Genomic DNA, 5,921 nt, shown 5'->3' with positions numbered 1-5,921 from the left:
GTTACAAAGAAGCCTTGTGTCATCGGAAACAATTATTTTGAGGATTCACACCTTTCGGGAATTTGTCTACATCATCCTCCATTTTCGCTTAAAACATGCATGCAATTTTATAAATAATGATTGTGTTCATTACAATAATATTCCTATGAGATTGAGTTTTTCTTTTTCTTTTTTTCTTTTTTTCGCTTCTCTTTTTTCTAGGAAGTCGCCTCAAGCGTAGTACTTCTTCACTACATTAGAATTTACGGAGAGACGAAGGTCTTCTCCGTCCATGTTGGTTAGAATGAGAGCTCCTCCTGAGAAGGCTTTCTTTACCACATACGAGCCTTCGTAATTGGGTGTCCACTTTCCCCGGTGATCCTTTTGAATAGGTAAAATCTTCTTGAGTACTAGATCACCTTCCTTGAATGTTCGGGGGCGCACCTTTTTAGCGTGTGCCCTCATGATCCTTCGCTGGTATAATTGACCATGACATATGGCTGCCAACCTTTTTCCTTCAATAAGATTCAACTGATCATGTCGGGCTTGAACCCATTTTGCCTCTTCTAATTCAGCTTCAGCAAGCACTCTTAATGATGGGATTTCAACTTCTATCGGCAACACTGCTTCCATTCCATAAACTAGAGAGTAGGGCGTTGCCCCGGTTGATGTGCGGACAGAAGACCGATAACCATGAAGTGCAAAGGGTAATATATCATGCCAATCTCTGTAAGTTACCACCATTTTCTGGACTATCTTCTTTATAGTTTTATTGGCTGCCTCCACTGCTCCGTTCATCTTAGGTTTGTAGCGCGACGAGGTGTGATGTTTGATTTTGAATTCCTCACACATCTTTGACATCATCTTGTTGTTGAGATTGGTAGCATTATCCGTGATAATTTTCTGAGGTAAATCATAGCAGCAAATCAACTCCTTTTTTACAAACTTGAGCACCACCTTATGAGTCACATTGGCATATGAACTCGCCTCGACCCACTTGGTGAAGCAGTCAATTGCAACAAGGATGAAGCGATGACCATTGGAAGCCTTTGGTTCGATCGGACCGATAACGTCCATACCCCACATAGAAAACGGCCAAGGCGCAGACAAAATATTTAGTAGGTTGGGAGGTGCATTAATATTGTCGGCATAAATCTGGCATTTGTGACATTTTCGCACATGATCACAACAATCACTTTCCATTGTTAACCAGAAATAGCCTACTCTCAAAATTTTCCGAGCCATGGAGTGCCCATTCGTATGAGTCCCAAACATTCCTTCATGCATCTCTTGGATGATTTTCTCTACTTCCTTGGCTTCTACACATCTCAGTAGCATCATATCATGGTTTCTTTTGTACAACGTATTTTCGTTTAGAAAGAAACCCATAGCTAACCTTCGTAGAGTCCTTTTATCATTTTCTGTGGCCTCGGGAGGATATTCTTTGCTCTTGAGGTAGGTCATTATGTCATGATACCAAGGCTTTCCATCAGACTCAGATTTGATTTCACAGCAGTATGCTAGTTGATCTTTGCTTGCTATTCTGATAACTGGCATTTCCTTTTCACCTATCTAGAACATGGAGGACAAAGTTGCCAAGGCATCAGCCAACCGATTATCTTCCCTTGGGATATGGTAGTCTATTTTCTTGAATTGGTCGATCAATTTTTTTATATGATCTCTATATGGTAGCAAATTAGTGTCTCTAGTCTCCCATTCCCCTTTTACTTGATGAATCACCAGAGCAGAGTCTTTGAATACTTCTATGGACTTAATTCTTGACTCCAATGCAACTTCTAAACCCAAGACACATGCTTCATACTCTGCGATGTTGTTTGTGCAGTCAAAGCACAACCGAGCGGTAATTGGGATGAATTTATTCTCTCGAGAGATCAACACTGCCCCTATCCTGTGTCCAAGTATATTGGAAGCCCCGTCGAACACCAGAGTCCATCTATCTCCTTCTATTTCAGTGCTTGGAGATATCGTCATGATTCTTTCATCGGGGAATTCTTCATTTATCAAATCCCTTTTGTCTACCGGTTGGCTGGCAAGATAATCGACAAAGACACTTCCTTTTATTGCCTTCTGGGTGACATATATGATATCATACTCGGATAGTAGCACTTGCCATCTGGAAATTCTCCTCGTCATAATAGGCTTCTCAAATATGTACTTAATCGGATCCATCTTAGATACCAACCATGTAGTGTGGCTCAACATGTATTGCCTGAGACGAGGTGCAACCCAAGGCAAGGCACAACAAGTGCATTCCAACAGAGAATACCTCTTCTCACAATCAGTGAATTTCCTGCTTAGGTAATAAATGATTTGCTCTTTCTTCCCTAACTCATCGTGTTGTCCTAGAATACAACCCATGGACTCATCCAGCACTGTTAGATACATGATTAGGGGTCGGCCTGAGACTGGAGGCATCAATATTGGAGGCTTTGTTAAGTATTGTTTGATCTTGTCAAATGATGTTTCACAGTGTTCGTTCCATTTCACAGCCTAATTCTTCCTCAGTAACTTAAATATAGGTTCACAAGTTGCATTTAGTTGGGAGATAAATCGAGAGATATAGTTCAATCGACCCAAGAATCCTCTAACTTATTTCTCTATTCAAGGAGCTGGCATCTCAACGATGGCTTTGATCTTTTCATGATCAACCTCTATGCCTTTCTGACTAACAATGAAGCCCTAGACTTTGCCGGATTTCACTCCAAAACTGCATTTAGCTGGGTTCAACTTGAGCTGATACTTTCATAACCTCTCAAAGAGCTTTCGCAGATTGGGGACATGCTCTTCTTCTGATTTAGATTTGCAAATGATATCGTCGACATAGATTTCGATCTCCCTGTGCATCATATCATGAAAAATGGCGACCATGGCCATTTGATATATGGCTATAGCATTCTTTAACCCGAATGGCATCACTAGATAGCGGAAGGTGCCCTATGGGGTAATGAAGTTTGTTTTATCTATGTCTTCCGGAGCCACCTTAATCTGGTGATACCCGGAGTATCCGTCTATGAATGAGAATAAAGCATGATCGGCTGTGCTATCGACTAAAACATCGATGTGTGGCACAAGAAAGTCATCCTTTGGACTGGCCCGATTAAGGTCTCTATAGTCAACGCATATCCGGAGCTTCCCTCCTTTCTTTGGCACTACAACTATGTTGGCCACCCATTCAAGGTATGTAAAGACTGTCATGAACTTGGCTTCCAACCATTTTTCCACTTCCTCTTTGACTCTTAAGGAGATGTCTGGTCTTATCCTTCGTAGTTTTTGTTTTACCAGTTTAGAGTCTTCTTTTAGTGGCAGTTTGTGTTCCACTAAATTCCAATATAGACCTGACATCTCCTCATATGACCAAGCGAATACATCCTTGTACTCATGTAGAAGCGCGATGAGTTTTCCTTGCTCAATGTTATTCATGATTGTGCCTACCCGAACCTCTTTCTTCTCTTCCTCTGAGCCCAGATTCACCAACTCGATGGGTTCCCCATGAGGCTGAATTTCTCGGCCTTCCTGTTTGACTAATCTCAACATTTCAGGGGACGCTTCCCAATCTTCGTCACTATTACCTTCCTCTGCTTGATTTATCGGATGATCAAAATTTGGCAAGTGATTGTTAACGATGTCATTAGATATAGATTCGATGTCAGATCTGCATTATGGTTTAGTGGTTTATATCAGGTTGGCTTATTGATTTGTTTAGGCGGAAAGTGCAATAAAAAATAAAATCGTACAAGAAATGGAATGAAATACGATGCTTTGCTTTATTAGAAATCACACTGATGAAGATAAAAACATGCCCTTATTAACATGAGAATCAAATGCCCAGGGCTAGGCAAATGGTGATCAAACAAGTTCAGAAGTGCCAAAAACATTTTATAATTACATTGGACCATAAATACAGCTAGCAACATCCTCTCCGGTCCAATTTTCCAATATCATGCCTGGAGGGCATTGGTACACCTGATTGAAATCATCATCTGGCTGGTCTTCACTCATCATTGCAATCAATTTCTGTTCTATGAAGCCTGCACTCACAAAACTGTGACTAATGTGGGGGATGGGAATCCTTCTGCTCTCATTTCTGTAACGAGTCATACTTCACTTCTTCTCATCTGCCAGTCGGGCCTCGTCAGCTTTGCTGGGTTTATAGCCCAATTCATATCGACCATTATTAATCGGGAGGGTTATGGTATTTTCAATTCCCTGACCGTATCTCCCTAAACCTTTTCCAGTCTGGAATCCTTTCTTCAGCATGACCTTGGCCATGTTAATGGAGACAGTAGAAGGTGGAGGATTGAGTTTAGGATATCCTCCCATATTAGATGAAACACTTGCAATTTCCAACGCCCGGAAAGAAGACTCTAACACTTCAGTGTCAGCTTCTTTGTACGGGGTATCACTGAGCTGGGACACCAGAATGTCTTCTTCACCCATGATGGTTATTAACTTGCCCCCCACAATAAACTTCACCTTTTGATTCAATGAGGAAGGTATAGCGCCGATGTAATGTATCCATGGTCTTCCTAATAGACAGCTGAACGACAGATTGATATCTATGACTTGAAAAAGGATCTGGAAAGTACACGGTCCTATTTTAACAGGTATATTGATTTCTCCCAGCATATCCCGTCGGGCTCCATCGAAGGCTCGAACGACTGTTGAACTGGGTTTTATGGTTGAACCGTCCACTCGTAATTTAGACAATGTCCTCTTGGTTATCACATTCAGCGACGTACTATTGTCTATCAATACCCTTCCTATCACAAAAACTTTATACATGATGGAGATATGGAGAGGACGAGTGTGACATGTTCCCTCATTTGGTATTTCTTCGCTGCTGAAGGAGATAAAGTTATCGACCATGATATTATTGATGATACCATCCAATTTGCTGGTACTTATATCATGGTCGACATGGGCCTGGTTAAGCACTTTTAGTAGGACCTTTCTATGAGCTTCCGAGTTCATCAGTAAAGACAACAGTGATACCCTAGCTGGAGTGCGGCTCAATTGGTCAACTATTTGATATTCGCTTTGCCTGATGAATCGCAAGAACTCACAAGCTTCACCATCTGTAACTTCTCTTTCAACATCAATTGGAGGGATCTCAACTCGGGCCGTTCCAGAACTGGTGTCCACTGGCTTATCGACTTTTTCTTTGCCCTTAGAGGCATTGACAACTTTACTGGCTATCTCGATAAGGCTATAAACTCTTCCGCTCCTTGTCATATTTCCTACTCTGGCCAAATTGACAACTTCATTTTTTTGGACTAGCATTCTTCTGACTTCCTCCCGATACTTCCAAGGGACGGCTCTATCTGATTGATATGGGAATGGACTTGGTCGTCTTGCTATCTCAGGTCCCATGTTTCTCAAATGAGGCACCCATCGAGGCGGAGTCGCATATGATGGTGTGCCGGCAGGTATGTTGAACATTGGTACAAATTTCCTTAGAATGACAGGACTCAGAATTTCCTCATCCTTTTCAATGAAACATATGTCAGAACATTCCTTTCACCTTCCGATCCTCAAAAACTAGGAGTCCAATAATTCTTGTATCAATGATCTGAACTCAGAACATTCCTCTAGGTTACGGTCTGTAGTCCCATGCAGCATGCAAATGTCATCTTCATATTGCTCGTCTTGCCTACACTTCACCAAACCTTTTTTGTGGATCTCCAAAAATATGATCCTCAGGGGTGTCTTTATGTCTTCCACTTTGTCAATAATAATGCATGCCTCGTCCCTCTTTAATACGTTCACCCCCTGGTTCCCATGATTGGACAAAGGGTTGTTCATGATAGTGGGAACATCATCCTTGAAGTTCAGCCATCTAGAATCAATAAGATCTTGCACTTGGTGTTTCAATGCTTTACAAGTTTCGATTGAATGTCATACTACTCCCGAATGGTAGGCAC

The 5,921-nt window shown here is 41.6% G+C and overlaps 1 pseudogene; it reads right to left on the bottom strand.

Moving 5' to 3' along the window:
- Positions 1 to 206: 206 nt before the first annotated feature.
- LOC109339741 lies at positions 207 to 5,439 on the bottom strand (annotated as a pseudogene).
- Positions 5,440 to 5,921: the final 482 nt, after the last annotated feature.

Source organism: Lupinus angustifolius, unplaced genomic scaffold, assembly GCF_001865875.1.
Source record: "Lupinus angustifolius cultivar Tanjil unplaced genomic scaffold, LupAngTanjil_v1.0 Scaffold_95_23, whole genome shotgun sequence".
Lineage (NCBI taxonomy): Eukaryota > Viridiplantae > Streptophyta > Magnoliopsida > Fabales > Fabaceae > Lupinus > Lupinus angustifolius.
The sequence above is the reverse complement of the archived record's forward strand: the minus strand, read 5'-3'. Positions and strand labels throughout refer to the sequence as shown.